The following is a 15,428-nucleotide window of genomic DNA, read 5'->3' on the forward strand; positions in this document are numbered from 1 at the left end:
TTTTCACCCAAATGCAAAGAGATAGCCAAGCTAAAGAGATCACCATCAACAACATTCTTGCCCACACCAAAATGTTAGAAACTCAAATGACTCAATTAGCATCTTCTAGCCCTCAAAGACAAAAGGGGCAATTACCTTCTCAAGGTAATCCCCCAAGACATGAGATGGTTAGTGCTATCCATTTGAGGAGTGGTACAACATATGAGGGGCCAAAGAGGCCAATTGATGAAGATATTGTGGATGCTAGTGACAAGCACAGAGTTGTGGAGGACTCTAAGGAGGTAGATCATACCACCAATGAAATTTCAAAGAAGAAGAATGAAGAGAAGGCTAAGGAAAAAGAGCCTATTGTGATTAGACTTCCATTCCCAAGTCGCCAAACTAAGCCTAAGCTTGATGACTAACTTGGAAAGTTCATGGAAATTGTGAAGAACTTAGAAGTCTCAATCCCATTCACGGAATTGATCAATCATGTTCCGGCCTATGCAAAGTACATGAAAGACATTCTTACCAAGAAGAAATCCGTCCAAAAGTTGGAAACTATTGCCTTTACCAAAGTGAGTAGTGCTATTCTTCAAGGGAGTTCCCCTCCGAAGCTCAAAGATCCGGGAAGTTTTTCTATTTCGTGTACCATTGGTGACACTACAATCAACAAAGCATTATGTGACCTTGGAGCAAGTGTAAGTGTCATGCCATACTTGGTATGTAAGAGGCTAGGAATGGGAGAGCTCAAATGCACCAACATCACTCTTCAAATGGCGGATTGTTCAACAAAGGTACCTTTAGAGGTATGGGAGGATGTGCCCGTGAGAATTGGCAAATTTTTCATCCCGGTAGACTTTGTCATTGTAGACATGGAAGAGGACTCCAACATTCCTATCATTTTAGGAAGACCTTTCTTGCACACCGTCGGAGCGGTAATCGATGTGAAACATGGAGCGCTCACACTTGAGGTAGGGGATGAGACAATCACTTTCAATCTTGACAAAACAATGAGAGCTCCCCGACTATATGAGCCGTGTTTCATGGTCGATCACTATAGCCGAGAAAGTGATAGGAAGAAGCTAGAATCTCTATGCAAGGATCAAGCAATGGGTAAAGAAATACCACCCACATGGAAGAAGAAAGTGGATGACCTTCAAGTAGCTCTATTTGGAGAGTAAGAAATTTTCAACAACAATGAGAGCTGGAATAGCTCACCCATCATGACAAGTAATGAAGAAGGCCTCATTGGCCAAGATAACAAGAAAGAGGAGTTACCCTTATCAACTCATGACATCATTGGGGAACAAGCTAGTGAAGTTTGCGGTCTATGGGACGATGAATTTGAAGGATTGGTCAATCCTTATATTGGAAATACTATGACCTTAGACCAGGGCTTTGTGGATCCTTATCATCACTTTGACTTAGATTACATCAATGAAGAGAACAATGTACAAAGGTCTACCCAAGACCTCTATTATGAAAATGAGCAAGCCTTCGACTACTTCTACAAGGTGTTGAGCAACATCAACAACACCTTCGCTTTGCCGTCTTGACATCTCATCGAAGAATGAGATTTTGGTGGAGTCCTCACTAAACCACCATTTTTAAATATTCTAACCCCTTAACTTACATTTTATTTCCTTTATTGCATTTTTGTCATTTTTGGATTTGCATTTTTGTGCTTTGATCAAGATTTATGACATGGGAGCAAGTGAAGGAGGTATTTTAACGTGTTTTGATGTGTAGTGTTTGACCAAGTGTGGGGATAGAAAATTCCTAGGCTAACCAATCCTTTGTAGTGCACCCACAACATTTAGACAAAGGAAAAGAAGAAAGAACGACATGGGTAAAAGAATCCCCACGAGCGGACCTGAGCTCGTGGGAGCTGGAGAGGATCCAAGCATCCCCAAGGGAATCAGAGTGTCCCCAGCTTGCATCCGAGCGTCCTGGCCTTAGGACGCGGGTCCTGAGAAAGTTTGAATTGAAGAAAACGTGCTGTAAGAAAATCTGAGCAGATCATCCTCAGGACGCTCGTCCCCATCTTTAGGACGCTCGTCTTGCCATTAATCCCCAGCTTGCATCCGAGCGTCCCTAGCTGCTACTTAAGCAAAACACGGGACTTCCTTTCCTTATTTACAAAAAGCCCTTCTTGCATCAAAGGCTTTGGTATTGACACAACCAAGGGTGGAGATACAAGAAATCGCAACTCCTATTGAGGAAGCTACCACACCTACTCCGGTTATAGAACAATTGCCAAATTTTCCGGAGGTAACTTTCTTAACCGATGCTCATAGGAATGCATTCTTATCCCTTACTAGAAAGACTATTGTGGCTACCAAGTTTATATGTCAAGACACTTTGGAAAAATTGGGTGTGCTTGAGCGAACTAGAACATTTTTCGAGTCTATGAGGTTGTTAGCCCTTTTTGAAATGGAAGAATTGACCTACCCTTCATTAACCATGGAGTTCATAAGCTCCTTGAAAGTGTCTAAGATAGAGACTCGACATTATGTTGAATTACATTTTGAGAATAAGAGTATAAACATGACTTTGAGTGAGTTTGCTAATGTTTTTGGTCTTTTACAATATCATCATTATGAGAGGAAGCCTTTGAAATATGATGCCGCACCACTTTGGAAAGCTATTACCGGTCGAAAATTTGACTCTTTCGGGGAGTATCATGCTTTATATGTTCATCATCAGTGCATAAGAGTATGGCACAAGTTTGTGGGCAATACCTTGATTGGTAGAAAAGGCACCAATCACTTCACCGAACTTGATTTTGTCTACCTTGAGTCCTACATGAATATCAATGGAAAGTTCACCAAAAATTACAACATTCTTTAACTATTGCTTGATCGGTGGCTTGAGATTGATAATGGGAAAGACGGAGCGGCCATCATTATAAACGGCGGCTTAGTAATGAGGCTAGCTAAGCACTTTAACCCAAATTTCAACAAAGATAACACATACAAACCGGTTAAACGGAGCAACCTCCTTGATATGAGAATTATGATCAACAAATTCCATTGGGTCAATAATGACAATCTTGAGAACAAATATGAGTGGCTCATCAAAGAAGCTAAGTCCTTTGTCTTGCCTAGCAAGATTTGCCATCTCTCCATCCGTAGACTAAACTACCTATTGCCCGTCTCCGAGGAAGCCGAAGAGATAATTAAGCAACATAGGGAACCAATTGAAAAGCCCTCCTCCTCCACCATTGTGACTCCACCATACCCCTTTGCCTACCAAGAATTCAAACAGAGTGGCTCTATTGTCATGGTAGGCAACGACTATTTGACCCAATTATTGCAACAAATGCATAAAGAAGCTAATGATGATTGGGTGAATGCCTACCATGCCCAATATCCACCCCTTCTACATCTAGCTGGGCAAGGACTTCTTGATCCTTCATGTCCTTTGCCTAGTTGGGCGGATAGGAAGGTATTCTGCCCTAATGATTCTCAAGATGCCGAAATGGATAGTCGGGTGGCACATGGAAAGGAGGTTGTTGTTTATGAAGACGGGGAAGGTAGTGATTCATGCCAAGAAGAAGAAGAGCAAGGTTCAAGTTCTAATGATGATGATGGAAATGATGAATCCTTCGGGTCAATGGAGGTGGATGATGAAGAAGATAATGAGGAAATTGATGATGAAAGCAATGATGATGATGACGACAATAATGCCGGTGATGAGGATCTCACAATAAGCGACAATTGAGGGTTGACAAGCTATTCGGAGGATGCCACATATGCGGGGTTGATTACTTGACTTCAACCTATTCCATTGTGTGTTTCCTACACCTCCTTTAGCTTTGTTTATATCTCTTGCTTTAGAATTTTAATCTTGATCATTTATTTTGAGTCCTAGAAACACTTAAAAGACTCCCACCTCAGTTCCATTGAGGTGTCTCATTTATTGTTCCCACTTGTACAATCCAAAATGACAATTAGATTCATGCATTACATACTTCCCTTGTGCATGAACTTCCCTATTTTTGCACTAGAAATAGTGTCTTGTTTGGTTCGGGGAAGTTCAAACACAAGGGATGCGAGTTAATTCAAACTAGCTCTCCGAACAATAGAAAGCATGCATCATATAAAATAGATTAGAATGCATCACTTATGTATATATGTCATATAGCTTGCATATTAGTATAGAAATCATGCATCTTCATTTAGCTTGCATTGCATAATTTCCTATCGTTTTGGCCATTGAGCACAATGCCCATACTAGTGTGGGGATGGGAAATTCTAACTTAACTTTTAAATCAAAAATGATAAAAATTGAAAAATTTCGAAAAACTCAAAAATATGTTCTTTTATTTCATAAAAACAAAAAGCATAAAAATTTGACAATTTGAAAAACCAAAAACATGTTCATTCCTTTGTAGTGTAGAATTGTATATTGTGTATATAGTTGTGTTTGTTTGTCCTCTTATCACATTTGATCGACTACGCCACATCCAAGGCATGAGGAATATGAAGACCGCATGGTATGAGCTTTCCAAATCTCCCTTTTCCTCTCTATGTTCGTGACTATGTGGCTTTATTTTGGTTGATGCGGTACAAACCAATGTGATCTTAGGAGTTGCATTTAGTTAATATGGCATACTAGTTGATAGAAGCATATGTATTAGGTTGTAAAAATGTTAGTTGCATCATGGCATGTAGTTGCATTTTAGGAAAAATTTTGTGAAAACATCTCTTTGGGAAACTTGACAAGTGTATATAAGGCTCATGTAGATACTTTTGCTTCTTAAGACTTTGCTCATTAGAATACCTCTAAAACACCCTAGGATGTGTCGTGCTAGTATCCTTTGACCCATGGACTAAGGCCTAGTCAATATTACCTTGTGGTGTGATAACTCATTGGCTACCGTTTATTCCAAGGTGAACCTTGAAACCATGTAACCATCTTCCACTTCTATCATCATTTTTGTCAACAAAAAGGGAATGTGCACAAAAAAGTTATCAACTTGAGTTCAAGTACCAAAATGAAAATCAAGAAGTTTGCAAATTGCATCAAAGAAAATACGAGTACAAAAATAAGAACTTCTATGCTTCATATAAAAGCACCCTCGTTACAAATTGGGGTGACATTGAAAATGTTCAAAAAATGCAAAAGTTGAAAATTGTCAAGTATTGAAATGCCGAACTCAAAGAAATGGTTAAAGTAAATTGTTCTCAAAAATGTCAAATGCCACAAGAAATTGGGTGGAATAACAACATCAAAAGCAAACTCCCATTATGAAACTCAAAATCTATGATCCCTTTTTCCATTGAACCCACTTTTGTGCATGGTAGAGAGGGGACGACCCTTCTTCTTGTCTAGGCAAAAGGGGAAATTCCGCGATCCTACAGTGTTTCTAGCATCATAGGGAGTCTCCTATTGACGAAAGCATTTAGCAATTGAGGACGAAGGTACCCTAGCTTGACACAACTTAGAGGTGATTTATTGGTATCCTTCTAGGCTTAGTAACTTGAAAAAACCATATCTATAATGGAGTGTGTACCCTTAGACTGCTTCCCCCTTAGATAATTTCCGCCACTTAGATGAGGAAAGTGGCTATTCTTTTGTAGATGCATCCATTACCTTCTTTTGTGTGCTTAATGCTTGGATGTATCACCATTTTGGCAAGCCCCACCTTGCCTTGCAAGAAAGGCATCTTACCTCATGGATGTCTTGTTGTGAGTTGAAGGGATAGAGTGAGACCCGCTAATTGTCTCCGAGGTTAGTTTAAATAAAGGTCATAGTTTTAGTCACCTCTTTACTCAGGACGAGCAAAGGTTCGGTTTGGGGATGTTTGATGTGACTCATATTTGAGCACATTTAGTCCCCGAATTAACCTTGTTCCCATGCTTTCTAGTATATATTAGGGACATTTCTTATCTTTAGTTTCACATTTTGCATATTCTTTGAGGTTTTATGTCCTTGGTAGGAGAGCATTGCTAACCTTGCATTTATGGACCGAAATGGACCTAAATGGATCGCATCAACGACCAAGCATCGAAGAGGAGACCAACACTAGGGACCTAAGAAAATAAATAGAGTGAAATGGGCAATGATGAAAAGATCCTTTCATTCCCAACACAATCCTCGCGGATTGTTAAGGAGCCAAACAAGAGAACAACTATGTCCAACGATCCGAGCGGCGCGAGCTCGGGACGAACAGATCAGAGCAACGATCCGAGTGTCCAAGAGCTGGATCCTATCGTACCACAGGCATGATCCGAGTGTCTCCTGGACGATACGGATCTTCTTACAGGACAGCCCGTGCTTCAGGTAAGGATGAGCGGATCCTGGTGGGAGTTGCAAGCATGATCCGCGCAAGTCCCTCGGAAGTTGCATTTCCTCAAGCTTCTCTTAGGGTCTTAATGGTCATTTAAGCCCTTAGTAACCCTAATCCTTGTACTTAATTATAGTATAAATACCCCATTGTACTACCTAGATTATCATAAATTCTTAATCAAGTTTTAATCAAGCTTTAGTCAATTCTTAATCCTCTCTTAATTTAGTCTTAATCTAGTTGTAATACACTTTTCAATATTAATCACATCTTAATCTTTCCATAATTTCTCAGTTGTTCTTAGTTTTATTTGGGTCATTAGAAGATCATTTGGGTTTATTTGGAGGATTGACAACCTTCCATCAATCATCAAGTACTTCTATTATTCTTTGCTTTATTATTTGGATCATCTCCATAGGTATAATTCCTTTTTACCCTTGTTTAATTATTGTTAATCACATCTTTTATTCATCATGTTTTACTTTGTTAGTATGATTGACAGCCTTATTAGCATGCTAAACTTGATCATGAGTGAGTAGTTCTTTAGCTAGGTTAATGGGGAATTAGGGGAAACAAACATGGGAATTGATCTATGCTTAATCTAATATGTTTTTATAATTATTTTGCTTGCTTGTTGTGATTTCAACCTATGCACATGTTATGTTTGATGAAATGCGAGCCTATGAATCCTTGCATTTTTTACCCATCTCCTATCTTTTCAATGAGGTTTGTAAGACATAAACCAACTCGAGCCTCATTAGACCATGCATAAGAGTTGAATAGTGTGGACACGGGCGGCCACGGGGGCGCTTGCGACAAGCGTTTGTATTTGTGGAGTCGCCGCCAATTTTTATGGGAAATTGGAACCGTTCGAATACCTCGTGTCATGTCAAGACACAAAGTAGTGACATGAACACCAAGAACTCATTACCCTTAGCGTTCTATGTCTATAATGACTCTTGTGGATGCCAATGAACACAGATGTTCACAGAGATTTGGAGTAAGGGGTGAGGGTACGTATTAGGAAGCTCTTTTGGTCGAACACCTAATCCCGCCCGCCTTGATAGCGGCCTCTACTAATGATTAGGGAAATTGTCTATACTCGATATGTTGTCGATTTATATGCATGCAATGCAACAAACACAAATTAATCCTAACATGTGAATTAAACTATGTCGGTGAGCAAATAATTAAGCAACCGTTAATGTCGAGTTGAGAGTCAGAATTGATTACATGTGAAAAACAAATAAATAAATCATTCATAATAAAATATAAGAAATAAAATAACGGAAATTAAAATTACAATGAATTACAATGGTTTAATTGATTTACGTCAAAAATATACCTAAGACGGACAATTTGAGAAAATGAAGGAATATAAATAAGGTCGGAAAATATGGACAGATTAAGGGTGGTATTACGGCTAATAGTCAATTAATTACGTAATTAAAGGATTAGGTCAAAGCAAGAACGGAAATTCATCCCGGAACAGGCGCAGGATTGCTGCGTCCCTTGGAAGAGGCCCAGCTATAACTGCGTCTGTTCCTGAGGTGAGTTCTTGGTGTGAAGTCAGAACTGCGGGTATTTAACATTCATTAGTATGTTTAACGATTGATTACCGACTTTTGACTCAATTGAAATTGATTTAACGTGTTAATTACATATGAAGTCGTCATAAAAGCGTTAAACACGAATTAAAACGGATCAAAACGGGTTAAAAGCAAATTAAAACGAGCTAAAACTAATTAGGTTTAATTATGAAGATGGAAACCATGCTTGAAAGGGCATAATAAACTGAAAATAAACGACGAAAACATGTACAAAGGACGAATTCCAGAAACTTGATATGCACAAATCGAGTTTCTAAAATTCGAGTTTGATTTAATGACGAAAACCCGCAAATATTGATTATAAGGGAGCCGGAATAAAACGCGATAATTATTAAGAATTTATTAAAATTTATTATGTATGATGGAAGGAAAGAAAATAAGAAACTAAAACAAAAGGAACGAAATCAACAGGAAAACCGAGGAAGAAGAAGAAGAAGAGCAGAAACAGCGGCAGCCTCTGGAAGAGGCGCAGCAGATGTTGCGACTCTTCGAAGAGGCGCAACTATTGCTGCATTTCTTCTCGGCGTCTGGTTTGATAAAAGGGTTTTAGAAGTCGGTTTAAACATACTTTTGACGTAAATCTTACAATAAGTGGTACAAAAAATGAAAAATACAATAAAAGATGAGATTTATACCCTCAGACTTACATGTTTAACGAAACGAGATTAACTAAGTTAACATTTTGTGATTGGTCGACTCGAATGTACGTAGAAAGTGCCCTCGTTAGAAGATTTAGATTAAATTGATTGATGTATAGTGGTCAAATTGGTCGGTCATGCAACGTGAGTGGAACTCGGAATGATCTGAGCTTACGTGGTCGATTGATCAAGCACGTAGGCGTCGAAAGCTTAGAGCACGGTCTTAGAATGAAAAGGGAGAAGAGAAGGGGGGACACTCGCGTGAAAAATATGTGGCACGAAGGTCCCTATTTATACTAAAAAATATGAAGAGTTATGGAATGACTCAAACTTTGGAAACAAATCACGGAAAAATCTGAAAACAGGCAGAAACGAGCTGGGGAAGAGGCGCAGCAGCTGCTGCGATCCTTCGAAGAGGCGTAGCATATGCTGCGTCATTTCCCCAAAGGTTTCTTTCTGCGGAAGAAAGAATTCCGCGTTTCTTTTAGGAAATTGCGGTGGATCTCTACTTCCTTATTTCGTAAAATAAGATTTATGGGATATATTTGAAGGATTCATATATCTCTTATTAGACACTTCTAATAACATTTTATTTTAGTTTAGTCATAAACTAAAAGGAACTTATGCATACATAACAAAATTACAAAGTAAGAAGAAAAATCAATTATTCTTACAAAGAGGGTCGAGTGGTTTATACTAATTTGGTCTCCTACCAAATTAGTCTCCTTAAAGAATAATCCAAATGCCCCAAAAAACCTTAGATCTAATTGCAAGATGTACTCCTTAAGGATTTGTACCAAGGTAATCATTCTTAATACATGTACTAATTTTGATGCTAGAAATTAGTATATGTCCCTTAAAGATAACAACTAATATTACTGTATACTACTACTAGTAAGGATGAGATAATATTAGAGAAATTTGTGAGTTAGTTTTCTAGTGTGTTCTTCAACAAAAGCTAGAGAGAATAAGAAAATTATCAATATAATTATTTTGTGAGAATGAATAAATTTTAGAGAATAATTCTCAATAAGATGAGAGAGGAAGGGGGTGTCGGTTCCATGGTGTGTATGGGGAGCACACTTCTCTTTTTTTAAGACACCCTTTTTCTCTTATCTAAGTATAGGGTAGGGTGTTGTTCTTGTTTTATGCAAAAGGCACATCATTATGTCCTTAAGCATGCTAATAAAATAATTGATAAAACAACACCCACTAACACACCCTTGTTTCGGTTTTACATTATAATAGATGACCTCCATTTTAACTTTGTCAATTGCCAATTTGTGTAGTGTGACATATTGGACATGTTACTTAATAATGCATTTTTAACTTATTTAAAATCATTATACATAAAATAAATCACATACAAAATTAACTAGTAATTCACAATTACAAGTACTTAAAATGAGTCATAGAATTATAAATCACAACTACTTGTATTCATAATAAACCATTCATTCTTATTTTAATTGTTTCATAAACAATAAATAAACCTAAGTAATAAAACAATTTAATCACTTAGTACGAATCTTATTTAATCGAATTACAATAAGATAAGAATTCTCACTCACAAAATCACTTGTTAATTTTAACAAATTAATTAACTTGTATCATCATACAATTAATTAATTAATCAATTAAGAGTGTTACCCTAGAGGTATGACCTTAAGGGATCAACTGATCACCACCGTCATACGACAGTAATGTCAAACTCTAGTCATCCAAATCATTACCGATTAATGTGGATCAGTTGACAATAAAAATTTCTTTCCCTCATGTATTCTTATTATGAGATTTAAACATGTGATCGCATTATTGTCGAGGACACATACTCCAACAATCTCCCACTTGTCCGCGACAAGTGTGCGTCACCATTTCTCTTGTCCCATTACTATCTCCCACTCAATGCAAGGTGTCTTACAGGTCGTACTTGCATTTGATCATATCATGAGTGGTTTCCTTGATTTGGAGAATAACTGTCTGACGGGAATTATCTACCATAGATACCTTCCGAGCGTGGCCACACATTTCCAGTTCATTGCTCCTTGAGTGGCCTTGAGATATAAGATAACCCTGACGGGGATGGACAATTCTTATTGCACTCTTCCCTCGATTAGCCACAGCTCATTATGACCCAAAACATGTCCATTATATCCCAATTACGAAGGTCGCCGGACATAAATCAAAGTCACTCTGAAACTGTGCCATCTTAGGTGAACAGTCATTAGTCAAAGAATCGATTCATAAGAATACCATAGTAGCTCTCGCCACGACCAAGCTATAAAAATTTCCAGAACTCTATTAGCGGTCATAAGCCCGACAGAGTGTCCCTCACAGTCTCCCTATGTGATCGACTAGTCATCTCTTATGACTCTATGGCTCTTGAACTTGCCATCAATCGCATCCCACTCTAGTTACTTCGAGATGTCACCTCATATAAGTAACTAGGGGCGAATACTATGTTAATCCAGTTCACTTTAATAGGGTTCAACGTTGGCCTTACAAGCTATTTGGATATAACAAAGTAATAAAAGAGTTTTAATAAAACTCAAACGATGAATGCATTATCACATATGTAAAATTGATATCATATCAATTACTACATAATCTATAATCCATACTCAATATTGAATACAACTATACATCTCAACTCAATTGAAATGGCATGACTTATTAAGCTTAGCCTATGAAAAGGCCGTGGTTAGCAAGTTTTAGCAATACATTCCACTTTCCCTAACCTTGTACCATTTCCCTTTGTATAATCTTTATCATAACAACCTTTTGAGTACGTGTCCAAATCCAATCTAGAGATAGGTTCCTTAGGCTTGGAATGTAATACTCCGTATTTATAGTCTTGGGGGTACTCTATCGAGTAGGCCTTAGTCTGTCGAGTAAGGGTAAGTGGCGAAGCAAAATAGTTTCTGACCTGTTGGGCACTCGATCGAGTAGCTGGGGCACTCGATCGAGTAGGGGGGTACTCGATCGAGTACCTTGGGTACTCGATCGAGTGTCCCATTTACTGGGGAGTTTTTCGCGGGTTTTGTTAATTATGCGATTAGGGTATTTAAACATAATCGTCGTTGTTTTAATTCACTTTTACCAAAACCTAAAACCTGTTTAAGAGAGAAAGCAGTCAGTCATCTTCTTAATCGCATCCTTAACAATTCCCGGAGTTCAGACGGTCAGTTCGTATCGTAGTTCGTGTCGTTGGATTCCTTGCGTTGAGGGTAAGCTTTTAGTATAATTTATATAATGTTTTGCTAGGTTTGGTCAAACCCTAATTTAGGATTTGGGGGTTTTATGAATAGTAAGTAATTGGTAGTCTTTATGTGTTATATGTTAGGAGGAGAATTCGTAGAAGAGGCGTTTTGAGACAATTTGTAGATACCGTCTGCGTGTTGTGCTTTCCGGTGGGATTTCCTACTCGGTATTAGTCCCATAATGGGATATTGGTGATGTCTTTGTAATTAGTTGTTTGATATGATGATTGTGATTGTGATTGTGATTGTGATTGTGATTGGTTTCTATGGCTCTCGAGATGCGTTCTCGGTGAGAGTGGGGTCACTTGCGGGAGTGATCTTACGCCCTAGTTTCGCCCTTCGTGGAACCCGCCACGAAAGGGGATGTGCACATTAATGGACAGGGTTATCGCTCGTACGATGAGCGGGGCTTAGGTGGGAACGGCTGCGTCCCCCACTGGCGGTGGTCCGGTGGACGGTCGATATTGAGATGATGGGAGTTGGTGGTGTGTGTGTGTTCAAATTGTCTGTTTGTCTTATTGTTGTTATCTATATTGATTGTGTGATTAGTACTCGACCCGGTGTTGTTTTGTAAAACTGCGGTGATCCATTCGGGGATGGTGAGCGAGATATTGAAAGGTATAGAGATGATCTTTGGGATAGTTTGGGATGGCCACGACATGACGATAGAGTCTTCCGCTGTAGTTTAGTATTTATTTACATTTCAGTTGAGAACAGATAGTTTGGAATAATGTATTGTACTTTCAGTTTGGTTTCGAGGATTGTACTTATTCATTAAATTACTTATAATAAATGTTGTTTCTGTTTTGTCTATTTGATTATCATACCTCGGGCAACCGAGATGGTGATGTCTTCATACCTGAGTGGTCCTGGTAAGGCACTCGGAGTAGTATGGGGTGTTACAAATGGTATCGAGCGACGATCCACGAAACTCGTAACCAATGAACTTAATGAACATAGGGAGTCAATTAAAATGAACCCGGGGTAAAAGTTGTAGGAGCTAGTGCAAAGGCTTGGGAGACGTCCTAAAGTCGCGGGGGTCGCCCTACAACTTTGAACCGGCCACATGGGGGAAATGTGTGTTGAGTCATGTGTGTGCTTAGTAACTTGCGTAACAATGTGATGGAATGTGTTGACGGTTGGATGTTCGAATTGGAAGTTGATGAGATGAAAGAAAAGTAATGTTATATATATATAGACATTGTTGATAAAATGATAGCATGATGGAATGTTTTTACAACGTGGCAATTAATAGCATGATTGTTATGATATAATGTGATTTATAAAGTTAGAATGTTAGTATACGACGTAATATGCGGGTAGCTCTTACGTATTGGTGGTACTTGATCGAGTGAGGCTGACTCGATCGGGTAGGTTTTTGGCGATTTTGAGTCCAGAATCGAGTTTTGGGGCACTCGATCGAGTAACTAGGGTACTCGATCGAGTAGAAATCACTCGATCGAGTAGCCTAGATACTCGATCGAGTGGGTTAGAGATCGAAGGTCTGTTTGGTTACGGAGTTTGGGTACTCGATCGAGTACATGGGGCACTCGATCGAGTAGCCCGTTACTCGATCGAGTGGGTTTGGATACTCGATCGAGTAGGTTCTGGCGGCGCGTTTCGTGTTTTGAGGTTTAGTACGCGTGTTTATGTTTATCCCTTTCTTATATAGCTTCAAGATGCCGCCCAAGAGAAATGCTTTGTACGCGAGAGCTGAGCTTATGACTACGGACGACATCGTCAAGATGTTAGAGCACCAGGACGCTCTTCTTGAGACCCTGAAGAGAGTGAATGAGGACAAGGATAAGAGTAAGGAGAAGGAGGTTGACCATGCTAAAGTCAGCCTCTATATTGCGAGGTTTAACCCGAAGGAGTACAAGGGAGTTGAGGAGCCTAACCATCTTGATAGTTGGTGAGGGAGATGGAGAACATACTAGATTTAGTTCGTCCTGATGAGATGAGAGTGGATCGGCTGCATTCTATCGAGGGAGGCGGTGGCAAATGGTGGGATTCGGTGAAAGTGAGTGCCAAGGAGATATATACCAACCAAGGGTTACCTGCTATACCTTGGGAGGAGTTTCGTAGGGCCGTGAGGAAGGAGTTCGTACGAGAACATGTGAGGAGTAAGTTGAGAGAGGAGTTCGACAAGTTTAAGATGACGGTGAGATGTACGTGGGCTGAGTACTACGGGCGGTTCAATGAGAAATCCGGATATCTTTGAGGATATGGGTTTGAGTGAGGAGAATCTGGCTTTGAGGTTTGAGAGAGGGCTAACCACGAAGATTATGGATAAGTTACCCGTGGGAGTCCTTACGATGTGAAGGAAGCGTATGAGAGGGCCGGGAGAGCCGAGAGACTAGTGGAGATGGCTCGGGAGAGGTCGGGTGGGGAGAAGAGGAAGTCCGAGAGCGAGGGTGGTGGCCAATCTAATTTCAAGAAAGGCAACCACAATCAATCTAAGGGATTTTCTTACGGGTCCGGGTTTAGTCTTTGGAACTTCCTTTGGGCGAGGTCGTGGGAGTGTGAGCAATAGCTGGGGAGTGACTGCTTTGGTTGTGGTGGCGTAGGCCACAAGAGACATGAGTGCACGAGCGCACCGGATCTTTTCGAGACCCGCACACGAGCTTTGCGAGCAACGGACCAGTGGATCATGGCCAAACCGGGAGGTCGAGCTACCAGTGGAGGCAACCGCAACGGCGGTAATTCTTATGCGAAGACACCGATGAACAACAACAACAATCAAGGGTCGGGTGCTAAGCCGACCGCATCGCCTAATCTTGTCCGGGGAGGTGGGCGAGAAGACCGATGTGAAGTTGTTCATGATGGACAAGAAGCGGTGAGGAGGATGCGCACGTTATCACCGGTACATTCCTTGTTAATGGTATTCCTACGTTTGTTTTGTTTGATTCGGGGGCTTCTCGGTCGTTTGTGTCTTGAGTCATGTAAAACGATTGGGTTTGAGGGTATATGAGTCGGTTAGGGAGCAAGTTTTCATACCTTCAGGTGAGTCTGTATCGTGTGGGAGGTTGTTTAGAGATATATCTTTGATAGTTGGGCAAGTCGATTTCCCTGTAGACTTGCTAGAGTTTCCTTTTAATGGTTTTGAGATGATAGTTGGGATGGATTGGTTAGGAAAGTATAAGGCTAAGATAGATTGTCATCAAAAGAAAGTGTCCCTAAGAGGTCCTAAGGGTGTAAGTGTGTCTTACCGTGGGTTTCTAGTCAAACCCAAAGTTAAGTTGATTGCAAACATCACCTTGAAGTCGTATCCGAGGAAGGGATGTCCTTTGATCCTGTGCCATGTGAGAGATGACCGGATAGAGAGCCCGGCGATTGATGAGATACCGGTGGTGGGAGAGTTTGCGAGATGTTTTTCCGAGGAGATTCCGGGTTGCCACCGAAGAGGGAGATAGATTTCACCGTTGAGTTGAAGCCGGGGACGGGGCCAATCTCTAAGGCACCGTACCGTATGGGTCCTAAGGAGATGGAGGAGCTTAGGAAGCAATTGGATGATTTGATAGAGAAGGGATACATTAGACCAAGTGTATCGCCTTGGGAGCACCGTTCTTTTCGTGAAGAAGAAAGATGGGAGTTTGAGGTCTGTGCATAGATTACCGGAGGTGAACCGTGTGACGATAAAGAACAA

This window comes from Silene latifolia, chromosome X (genome assembly GCF_048544455.1).
Source record: "Silene latifolia isolate original U9 population chromosome X, ASM4854445v1, whole genome shotgun sequence".
NCBI lineage: Eukaryota > Viridiplantae > Streptophyta > Magnoliopsida > Caryophyllales > Caryophyllaceae > Silene > Silene latifolia.